The following is a 12,079-nucleotide window of genomic DNA, read 5'->3' as shown; positions in this document are numbered from 1 at the left end:
AACATGCATGAAAACTGTTTCAGTAGCTGAAGAGACCAGCATAGGACCAGATTCCTAACATATGCTGACTGTTTTTTAATGTGTGTGTGTGTGTGTATTTCTCATTTAGCTTTCTACTCTATAAGGATGTCCCAAAGGTCATGTGGGAAAGTGCCAGTAAAATCTTGCTCAGCATTTATATGGATTACTCTAACACTGTAGTGTTAAGAGATCAAGCATGCCGTTGTACTTCATTTACCAAAAATATGTGTGCTTCTTTGCTTTTTGAGCAGTCCGGTGAGATGAAGCAGATTGGGTCAGCTGGAAGAGCTACACTCTCCTGGCAGTCTGAACAAACACCAATTCCACCTCATTAAAGATGTGGTGTGTTGGGTGATGATAACCGGAAGATGGTGTCTGGCAAAAACCACCATTCATATTCATCGTTGGATTTAAGTGAATTAATAACCAGACGAGGGTTATTACTGAAACAATATTGTGCTGAAAATTTGATCTCTTTTGTTTATTTGGGTTTAAAAAATAATAATCTTGGTATTTCCAACAGATCCGCTACTTTTACTATTGATTTTGTCCAAATCATGCGCAGGACTTGGCATGCCATTTCAGGTGATCAGGGTTTGACTTTTCATCACTTCATTTAGCTCAGACGAGTTGACTAAAAAAAAAGGGTTGACACTTTTTTTATAAATAGAAAGCATATGGTTAGTTAATCATTTAGAATCACTGAACACCTACCCAGAGCGGTCATAATTATAGCAATAGTCACACAGTATGTGAAGCCCTACCACAGATTCCTTGGGTGTTGCTTGAACTGCTGTGCTTCCATGTCTGGACGACTAATTTGGATGGTGATTCGTCAAGTAATGTAATCTTCAGAGCTTGCAAGTGAAAGGAAAACCCGAGGTGTCCTTTATGGTATTACATGAACAGGAAGGAGCTAGCAGACTTCAACAACTGCTTTCACAGTTGCTGTGCTCCTGTAAACTTCTGGGGCATGAAAGCAATTAACAACTAATATAGGTTAGGTAGGACTCGTTATTGGAAATTATGCAGTCTCTGCTCAACAATCCTTCTGGGAAGTAGACCTAAAGTTAATTAAAGATATTAGAAAAAATACTAGTTGTTCTCAACTAGTGCTTGGTCATGCATACCAGGCACGTAAACAGCCCCTCCAAACTGCTTACCATACCTTTCCAGGAGTCAAACAGGTGATCTCCAGATTTTGGAAAGTTGTAACTCTCCCTCTGTTGGTGAATTGGCTCTCTGATACCTGGGATCCTTGGAGAAATGTTGCCAATTTAAAGCGGCCAGAGGTTTCGACAAAGCAGAGGTCTTCATCTCAGTATGGCTCTCTTTCAGGTTGAATTGAGAGGGGGTTAAATAAAACTGAATGCTATCTTCTATCTAGATAGAAGATAGATCAAACCTCTCCATTCTGAAGGAAATCAGCCCTGAGTGCTCACTGGAAGGACAGATCCTGAAGCTGAGGCTCCAATACTTTGGCCACCTCATGAGAAGAGAAGACTCCCTGGAGAAGACCCTGATGTTGGGAAAGATGGAGGGCACAAGGAGAAGGGGACGACAGAGGACGAGATGGTTGGACAGTGTTCTCGAAGCTACCAGCATGAGTCTGACCAAACTGTGGGAAGCAGTGGAAGACAGGAGTGCCTGGCGTGCTCTGGTTGATGGGGTCACGAAGAGTCGGACACGACTAAACAACATCTTCTATCTGTAGATGCTAATATGTTTAATAGTGTACTTTGGCCTCTGCTACTGGCCAAGGGTGACTGTACGTCACTCCTCTAAGGCAGAAGATCATGGCAAGAACTTGGCCCCATCCATTGGCCAGTGAAGGTGCAGGTGGAGGAGGTTGGCTTCTGCTCTCCCTGCCAGGAAGAAGAGTCTGTTCCAACTTCCAGTTGCCCTGGGACTGCAGAGCTAAAATGAGATTCACTCTGGCCCCATCAGTCAGTCAGAGGACATGGGGCTGTGGGGTGGGAAAGGAATGTTCAGGTTTGTTGGGGGTTTTTGCATTATTTGTTGCTTGTAAGCTGTTACGATAATAGGGTTGAAAAGCAGAGCATAAATCTTCCACATTGACAGAAGTATTGTTGTTTTAGCACTATAGCAATTGCACATTATTTGGCTTAATAAGCACGAAAGATGAAGTGTTAAACCAGTGTTTCCCAACCTTGTGCCTCCAGCTGTTTTTGGACTAAAGTTCCCATCATCCCTTGCCACTGGTCTTGCTAGTCAGGGATGATGGGAGTTGTAGTTCAAGAACAGCTGGAGGCACAAGGTTGGGAAACACTGTGTTAAACAATGGGACGCAGAATCCTCCAGATGTTGTACAAATTCTGTTCACACATCCAAGAGTGTGCTTGGGTTGGGCCCACCCATTACTGCCATGCTGCCTCCAGAAAGTTGGCAAAATAAAGTCACAGTACTGTAAAATACAGGAATGCAGGTGGCGCTGTGGGTTAAACCACAGAGCCTAGGACTTGCCGATCAGAAGGCGGGCGGTTCGAATCCCCATGACGGGGTGAGCTCCCATTGCTGGGTCCCAGCTCCTGCCAACCTAGCAGTTCGAAAGCACGAAGTGCAAGTAGATAAATAGGTACCACTCTGGCAGGAAGGTAAATGGTGTTTCCGTGCGCTATTCTGGTTTGCCAGAAGCAGCTTAGTCATGACCACATGACCCGGAAGCTGTACACCGGCTCCTTCGGCCAATAAAGCAAGATGAGCGTTGCAAGCCCAGAGTCGGCCACGACTGAACCTAATGGTCAGGGGTTTACCTACTGTAAAATACAGTAGAAATTCATCAGTGATGAGTACATTGAGAAGAAAGCATAAAACGCCAGATTCTTGGCAGGCAGCTACCTACCAGAATAAAATTTTTAAAAAGTATTTACCAAAGATAGAGAGGACCACCTGTGTTTGTTTCACGAGCCAAGGTGTGCTGCAAATAGCCTTTTCATTCTCCCTCTTCATCTTAGATGCAGTGTTGTGGAAGGAAAAGGAAAAAAGAAGCCCCCAAAGTCTGCCGAACTAACTTCAGCTCCGAAAGGAGCCACCTGTACAAATAGGAAACTTATGCTCCAGTTTCATTTTAATGAACCTCCTGAAGAATCCAAGAACCTTCTTCCTCCTCTGTACATGGAAGGCATTAAAAATTGACATCCATGTATGATAATAAGCTATGTGCTTAAAAAAAAATAATCCTGCTGTATCCCAGAGAAGTGTCACCACTCTATGGGATGCTTAGTTTGGGTGTCAGAGAACCCACTGGATAACACCGCTGAGTCCAAAGGCTGAACTAAGTTGAGAGCTCATGATTTTGGTGACACAGCTGCCCAGGCAGAAGTGTCTGAACCATGCATGTACAGTGGATGCTTGGGTTGTGAATGTGATTTGTGCGGGATGCATGTCTGCAACCTGCAGCGTTTGCAACCCGTGTCTGCTCAAACGCAGGTTGTGAGTCGGTGCTTCTGTGCATGCGCAAAGTGTGATTTAGCGCTTCTGCGCATGCACAACCGCCGAAACCTGGAAGTAACCCGTTCCGGTACTTCCGGGTTTCGGCAGTCCGTAACCTGAAAAAACGCAACCTGAAGTGTCTGTAAACAGAGGTATGACTGTATTTAAATAAATCACCAATATATACTGTATGAGACAACAACACCAAGATGGCCTCAGGCTTCTCGCCCTACCCAAAGCCATCCAAGTCAATGGAGCTAAAGAGGGTGATTTTCTGCTTTTCCCCATTCAGCTCAAGGGGCAGAAATGCCCCTTTAGGATGGATTAGCCCAGGTTTTCAAATCACCACTCATCTGGTGGTCTGCAGGGAGTAAAAATTGTTTTAGGGGAGTCAGTTCAGTATATGCTATCGCTGACCGCCTTCCACCTACCAAATTGCCCACAAACCGCTTTCATCTGCGATCTGATGTTTTACATTAAAGGTAAAGGCAAAGGGACCCCTGACCATTAGGTCTAGTCGTGACCGGCTCTGGGGTTGCGGCGCTCATCTCACTTTATTGGCCGAGGGAACCGGCGTACAGCTTCCGGGTCATGTGGCCAGCATGACTAAGCCGCTTCTGGCAAACCAGAGCAGCACACGGAAATGCCGCTTACCTTCCCGCCAGAGCGGTACCTATTTATCTACTTGCGCTTTGATGGGCTTTCGAACTGCTAGGTTGGCAGGAGCAGGAACCGAACAACGGAAGCTCACCCCGTCGCGGGAATTCGAAGCGCCGACCTTCTGATCAGCAAGTCCTAGGCTCTGTGGTTTAACCCACAGTGCCACCCGCGTCTCTGATGTTTTACATTGCATTCTAGCAAATCTGATGTTGCTAGATTATCCCACGGGCCACATGAGCCTGTGGATGTCCTGGGAGGTGGAATCTCATTTTAGGTCATAGAGGTAGAGCAGAGTCAGAATGGAAGGGGAACACCTCTGACAAATACTTTCTCCCACTGTGAAAAGCACCGCCTTTGCAGGGAGCTGCAAACCACTGATAACTCCTTTGCCATTCAGAATGAGCAAATGGCTTCATGACCTCGCTCTGAATTTTCTTTGTGATGTCATGATGGAGCCAGATTGGATTGGCTACATGGCTTCATTTTATCGTCATAGAGCCAAACCCATTTGGTTTTGTGATACTGTCATGCTACCTACATGATCTGTGATTGGCTGGGATCATATATTAACAAAAAGAAGATGGCAGTGTGTGTGGTTTTTTAAAAAAAGTATTCTGATGTCACTGATGCCAAGAGGCACCAAACAGGTATTTCAAAGGCACAAAAATGGTGAGCTTGGACAGGATATATTTGAAAAATCCTGGCGTGCTCTGGTCCATGGGGTCACGAAGAGTCGGACACGACTAAACGACCAAACAACAGCAACAATTGCAAAACTGCAAATTGCAAAAAGGGAAAAAGAGTTTGCTAACAAATGTATCACAGCATGAAAGTTTTCACAGTATTCATTTGACCCCATTAACATTTACAGCTTAAATTTAAAGTATAAATTACCCCTGTATCAAACACGAAAGTTTGGTTGTGCTTAGACTAGCCTTGTGAAGAACACAGAGAATACAAAGGTTAGATGGACTATGAAAGAATTTAAGGAAAGGAAGTGACTGAAGAACACATGCAAAGGTGAATTAGAGAACCAACAGACGTGTGGTGAATGCGGTGGAAGTCTTTTATAATATTTTAACTGGGATTTAAATATTGTAATGCTTGAAGTATGAATTTGGAATAATCGATTATGAAAAGCATTTTTTCTTTTCATTTTTTTCTTGTTTCTTTCTTTTATCTTTTGCCTTTCTTCTTTTCTAGCCTGCATTCTGGAAAATTGTGTAGATAAAATGTTTTTATGTATGGTTATGTATTGTTTCTATTTCTTTTTTTCTATTCATTTTTTCGGTAACATTTAATAAAAAAAATAATTTATTTTTTTTAAAGTATAAAATACCCATTTCCCTTCTGGATGAATTAAGTTTCTGGTTGTTGAAAAATGAGTTTACCATAAAAATTAAAAACTAGCTTTTCACTAGAAATACAGGAATGCATGGTTCTCACAAGCAAAGCCCTCCATAACTAGGAGCTAGAGATTTTGCGGATTGAAGAGCTAAGCTGTTAGATTCTAAATGCAAGGCACTATGTCTTTTGACGAAAGCAGATGATGATACAGATATAATATAATGGGAAGACACTCGTGGAATAGTTTAAAACATGCAGTGGATGGAGCCCTTCTTGATCTAAGGTCAAGTCTGTTAAAGTGTAGTGCTAAAGGTTTACCAAACAACCCTCTGACTTTTCCTCAGAATAACTTGGAAACAAGACCAGCAGACGGTTTCTATTTTTATGTTAAAATGGAAACTGAGATGGCAAGGATTCATGGAATTTACTAAGCGAGGGAAATGCTTTTTCAATCTTAAATTCAAACGGAATAGAAATTATAGCCTTCCAGTGTTGTGGCACTATAATATTAGCCTTCCTCTTTCCCAGCTGCTAGCAGTTGCAGGAATTGGAAGCTGCAAGTATATTTCCTAAATCGACCTAATTCCTTTCAAAGTCTTTCTGTGTGAACTACTACACCACTTGGCACAATTCATGTTATTGATTCTGGAGAAAGAAAACCAGTTTTGTAATATATTTTTTGCAGATAAGTTACAGGAGAAACAAGGACAAATAAATTAAACAATTGGGGAGTTTCAAACAGAATCGTTTTCTCTAACCTCTGGCTTTCTCTGCCCTGAGATATTTGCAGTGCAACATGTCTACTCAGAAAAAGTAAGTTCCTTTGTTTTCAATGGGGTTCATTCCCAAACAACTGTGTATAGGATTGAAATCTTAATTTATTTGTAGCTGTTGCAGTAAGAAAGAGTTTGCGTTTGTGAAACCGAACCACAGGGCATAAGGCTTCCGCAGATTTTCTTGTGATTGCATCTTTCTCCCAAGAATTTTAAAAGGCTCAAATAATGGAGAAGCGTTTATGATCTAGCCAATACTCTCTGTTAATGCAAATATCAAATACATTCAAACCACTTGGGTTTGATGTAAAAGTTATGGGAATGTTATATCCTGAGCTTTGAGTAATGCGTTGTTTCAAATGTTGTAAAAGTTATTGTGGGCACAGGTGACCACTGGGGTACGGGGGACCTGTGGAGTATTTATCGCATAGCCTGCCTAGAGAGTAGTAGCATGGGAAGAATAATTAAATTACTATCACATAGGTTTTTTTTTTTAAAAAAAAGGTAAAGGACCCCTGGATGGCTAAGTCCAGTCTGAGGGAGCCGGCATTTGTCCACAGACAGCTTTGTGGGTCACTTGGCCAGTGTGACTAAACCACTTCTGGTGCAACGGAACACCGTGACGGAAACCAAAGTGCATGGAAACGTCGGTTATGGTACCTATTTATCTACTTGCACTGGTGTGCTTTCGAACTGCTCAGTTGGCAGGAGCTGGGACAGAGCAACGGGAGCTCACCCCCTTGAACTGCCAACCTCACGATCAGCAAGCACAAGAGGCTCGGGGGTTTAGACCACAGCGCCACCCGCGTCCACTTCCTGTAAGCAGAGAGGCCCTGTAATAGATGGATTGCCTACTTGCCTGCTCTTCGCCTTGCCTGCTGCTTCTCTGTCCGCCTGCTGCTGCCCATTTCGGTGAGATGACCGCTACACTCATACTTCTGCTGACCACCTCACTAAGAGAAGAACATACAGGGCCCACCATCTGCTCCCAACTAAGCCCACCTCACTGAGAAAGAGATTGTGCTGACATGTATCTGCTTTTGGCAGCTTCCGCAAGAGAAACAAATATTCTGCCCACATGCTACTGCCTGCCTGAGTGGAAGAGGAACGAAGGCAAATGAAAGCCTCTCCCCACAAGATGATGCTCCCTGCCTGAAGGACAGGGGCTGCCCACTGTGGCCCATGCTAGCCACCTGAGGGAGAAAAACTGGCCACTGTGATCTCATGCTGATGCTGCCTATTTCACAGACTGGCCACTGTGTTCTCACACAGATGTGTCCAACCAGAAGGAGAGACACATGCCATTGTGATGTCATGCTGATGCTGAAGGAGAGAGAAACTGGCCAATGTACCAGCCCACAACTTCTGTTCACCTGAATAACAAGGAAACACTGCCTGGCATGCCAACACATTGCTCACCATGTTCATGAGAATTATGTCCTTTGCACCCCAACCACATTTATTTGTACGCAAAAGGTAGGTAAAGGTAAAAGGTAAAGGACCCCTGGACGGTTAAGGCCAGTCAAAAGCAACTATGGAGTTGTGGCACTTATCTTGCTTTCAGCCAGCGGGAGCTAGCGTTTGTCCACAGACAACTTTCCAGGTCACATGGCCAGCAGGACTAAACGTTGCTTCTGGCACAACGGAACACCGTGATGGAAGCGAGAGCTCACGTAAATGCCATTTACCTTCCTGCCTTAGCGGTACCGATTTATCTACTTGCACTGGTGTGCTTTTGAACTGCTAGGTTGGCAGGAGCTGGGACAGAGCAACGGGAGCTCACCCCATCACAGGGATTCAAACTGCCAACCTTCTGATTGGCAAGCCCAAGAAGTTCGGTGGTTTAGACCACAGCGTCACCCACGCCTCTACATCACGTAGGTATATCGTGGAGGCTATGTGCCATACTGGAGGGAATTATCATGGGAGCAGCCTGTGCAACAAGGAACAAGGAATCAAAGGCATTTAGATCTTGGTAACACAAAACTATAGGACTGGAACTTTGTGGAGACTAGTGGAATATGTATACAACTATATGTTTGCAAAAATAGAAGAATGTTAACAAATACTGTTAACATTCAGGACAGATCCTGAAGCTGAGACTCCAATACTTTGGCCACCTCATGAGAAGAGAAGACTCCCTGGAAAAGACCCTGATGTTGGGAAAGATGGAGGGCACAAGGAGAAGGGGACGACAGAGGACGAGATGGTTGGACAGTGTTCTCGAAGCTACCAGCATGAGTTTGACCAAACTGTGGGAGGCAGTGGAAGACAGATGTGCCTGGCGTGCTCTGGTCCATGGGGTCACGAAGAGTCAGACACGACTAAACGACTAAACAACAACAACAACAACAACAAATACTGTTATTAGGTGCTATACACCTGAAGTAAAGCAAGCAAACAAAATGGCAGTGGTATGCTTTATGGGTAAATTTATGGCGTTGAGTTGACTCACAAATTAATGGAGGGTGACAGGAACATGAAGCTACTTTTCTAAGAGGCAAATAGCCAAGAAGATATAGTCAAATTAAAAAATACTCATTGGAATAATGTTTTAAGCAAATTAATTGATGACTATGGACACTTAGTCACCCCAACTTTCCAAAAGAGACTTTAGATTCATGCTATTTGGATTGAGGTGAGTGAACAGAAAAGTTACAGAATAAACTTATGGCAACCATTTTTATAGGAAAGAGGATCATGTGAAACAGAATCAGCTTTTTTCCGGACATTGGCTTAGATTTGGGCCATGTGTATGCCAGATAATATACCTTCCTATGAAATAACAATAACAGTTTCTCCAGTTGATTTTGAGGATTGTGATCATGGCCTCAAAGAGGTGTCCACTTGGTCTGTATGCATCTCCCATTGTTCTAATCAGGAAGAAGACAAATTCTTTGATAATTGTGATGGACTAAAGGCTTCTGAACAGTTTAGTCATGAAGAATGCTTATCTTTTACCAGGCATAGAAGGAGCCTGAACTTGACTTGAAGAGTGAATGTCATGAGATTGCAGCAGGGAAAGAAGAAAGACTCGAAACATCATCTATTACTACGGTGGGTATTTGGCAGTTTCCTATGATGATGCCACAGGGATTGACAAATGCTCTGGCAGTCTTCCAAACAATGGCGGAACATGTTAAGAATGACATCAGTATCACTGAAGTCATAGGATTCTTGGATGACTTAATATTTTCAGAAACCGCTGATGATCCTTAAGCAAGATGTATGAAGGTTCTTTCATGTTTAGTGGAGCAGGATTAAAACTGTCAGTTCCCAAATGCAAGTTTTTCAAAACATCTGCTAAAGTTTTGGAATATGGAAGGGTGCACTCTGGTCTTTAAGGAGGAAGATGTTGCAGCAGTTCCAGCCCAGGATGAGTTTCCTTGGAATTAAGATCACTAATGGGGCTTATGCGACGCAAGGTTTTTATTGACACAATGCTGAGCATAAGATGGAAGCTTCATAGCAAAGTTTTGATAATGATAAACAATAGCAATATCAACTAAGTTCCTGCCTGAAGACTTCCAATTTAAGAGGCACAATTCAGAAGGGAAAGGAGTTGGGGAAGGAGCAGGAAAACAAGCAAATTCAGGCAATAATTCCTCATAAAACTGCACAAATATCTGATGACAAGATGGAATGGCTTCTAATAGAAAACAGGACTGGGAGTGGAAAAGTCAAATATCAGCTGGTCCCAGATGAGTTGTTGGAGTGGCAAGTGTATGACCTAACCCTGACAAGTTATCAGCTTTGAAGGACTGTCCAAGGTTAAAAGCAGTAAGGATGTTTCTGGGACCATTGTAGAATGGTCTGGTTACTGATGAGATGGTAATCCTGTGTCTGGGCTGCACTACTTGAGACTGCAGGTGGAGGCTCCTCTTACTGAATGTTCCACTAAGAAGGAAATATCCCTGCACTTAGAAAACTAGCCTGTCAGGGTGAGAGGTTCTATCCTAGCCTTCTCCTTGATTTGCTAGTTTTGCTTGTTTATGGGTTTTCTCCATCATGTCCATTCTCAAGAGGTACAGTACTGACAAAAATTCACTGTCTGAGTTAGAACTAGGCTAGCCCAGTGGTTCCCAGACTTTATTCCCCTGGACCACTTGAAAACTGCTGAACATCTTGGCAAATGACTTAATGATTTCTTTTTCTGCCAGTTGTAACAACTGTAATACACTGTGCTAGGTGCTGGATGATATTTAACGGTATGTTTGTAGCTTATTTTATTTCTTATATAGAGTGGTACCTTGGTTTACGAACTTAATCCATTCTGGAAGTCCGTTCTTAAACCAAAGCGTTCTTAAACCAAGGCGTACTTTCCCATAGCAGCAGGGGACTCAATTTACAAATGGAACATACTCAACGTGTTCCTATTCCAAGGCAAAGTTCACAAACCAAAACACCTGCTTCCAGGTTTGCAGCGTTCTTATTCCAAGTTGTTCATAAACTAAGCTGTTCTTAAACCAATGTACCACAGTACTGTATTTGATTGTATTCCATATAATTCAAAACTCTGGCCCTCCAAATGTTTGGGACTACAATTCCCATCATCCCTGACCACTGGTCCTGTTAGCTAGGGATGATGGGAATTGTTGTCCCAAACATCTGGAGGGCCAGAGTCTGCCTATGCCTGATGTAATGAGATGGATGTTCCCTTTCCCATCTTCTACCACAAATCCACAGACACTCCGCAGACAACCTGAATGAAGCTTGTGGACCATTGGTGGTCCACAGTCACAGCTTGGGAGCCTCTGAACTATCTTAGTGATAAACCTTTGATGTTACTTTTGATAGGAACAGTATAAGAAGGGAAGGAAGGATACCATGGCCTTGGAGTTGTCCAGAACTGAAAGATCAATGGACTGATGAGAGAAGAAGCAGCTAAACCCATAATACAAGTGCTGACAACTGAATGTGTCTTGGGGCTTGCTGAGTGGAAGCTGCCATATATTACATACAGATGCTGGCTTGACAAGATTAGTAGGGGAGCTCTGGGTCAAGAACAAGAAGGATATCTCAAAGTCATTACATATGTCAGCCAAGGATGAAGTGCAAGTGAAAGGAAATCCTCTGTGCCTAAACTTGAGTTCCTTGACCTTTAATTTGCTATATCTGAGAAACTCAATGACTGTTTGCAGTGAACTCTGAGGTTAAAATTGATAACAGTCCTTTAACCTGTGTTCTTTAAACAGCAAGCTTGTAGGTTACCCCTCAGTGATGGATAACAGCACTGGCAATGTATGATTTCACCATAAGCATGAGGTAGGCATGGCAAATTGAAGACAGATGGGCTTATCTGGCTGACCTCATGACTTTGGCGTAAAGGATCAAACTGCACTGAAATTACTTGGATGTGTTTCAGAAACATTGTCAAGAGCTGCACTTGACACTGGGCACTGGGTCATCAGCTGCATTTGGAAGAGCCTGTTAGGAGCGATCTAATAAACTTGCCTTGGTCCTTCCCCCAGTTACTTAATGCTTGATGCAGTTTGGAGGGTAAAGGGTTGTGAAGGCACCATAGACCAAAAGACTGTTCATCTGGATGAGTGTTGTAGTTATTTATACCCAGCAATCGCCTGGCTAAAAAGGTAAAGGTAAATGGACCCCTGACCATTAGGTCCAGTCGTGTCCGACTCGAGTCATTATACGTAGCTAGTGGCCATTGATAAGGTAAAAGTCCAGTTCCTTAGGTCCAGTCGTGACCAACTCTGGGGTTGCGGCGCTCATCTCGCTTTACTGGCCGAGGGAGCAGGCGTACAGCTTCCAGGTCATGTGGCCAGCATGACTAAGCCACTTCTGGCGAACCAGAGCAGCGCACGGAA

General features: G+C 43.5%; 1 long non-coding RNA gene across 3 annotated transcripts; it reads right to left on the bottom strand.

The window, feature by feature from the left end:
* Positions 1-475: 475 nt before the first annotated feature.
* On the bottom strand, positions 476-3,322 carry LOC309338469. Of its 3 annotated transcripts, none has more exons than XR_014154901.1 (3): positions 2,932-3,322; positions 1,190-1,352; positions 476-655 (listed from the first exon to the last, which is right to left on the bottom strand). It is a non-coding gene; the product is annotated as an uncharacterized lncRNA (long non-coding RNA). The 3 variants fall into 3 exon arrangements; XR_014154902.1 differs by lacking the exon at positions 2,932-3,322 and adding an exon at positions 2,800-2,899 and having other exon boundaries at positions 1,190-1,348; XR_014154903.1 differs by lacking the exon at positions 2,932-3,322 and having other exon boundaries at positions 1,190-1,400.
* Between the last annotated feature and the right edge of the window lie 8,757 nt (positions 3,323-12,079).

Source organism: Podarcis erhardii (genome assembly GCF_964252035.2).
Source record: "Podarcis erhardii genome assembly, chromosome: 3".
In the NCBI taxonomy this organism is placed as follows: Eukaryota; Metazoa; Chordata; class Lepidosauria; order Squamata; family Lacertidae; genus Podarcis; species Podarcis erhardii.
This window is presented reverse-complemented; position numbering and strand designations above follow the sequence as displayed.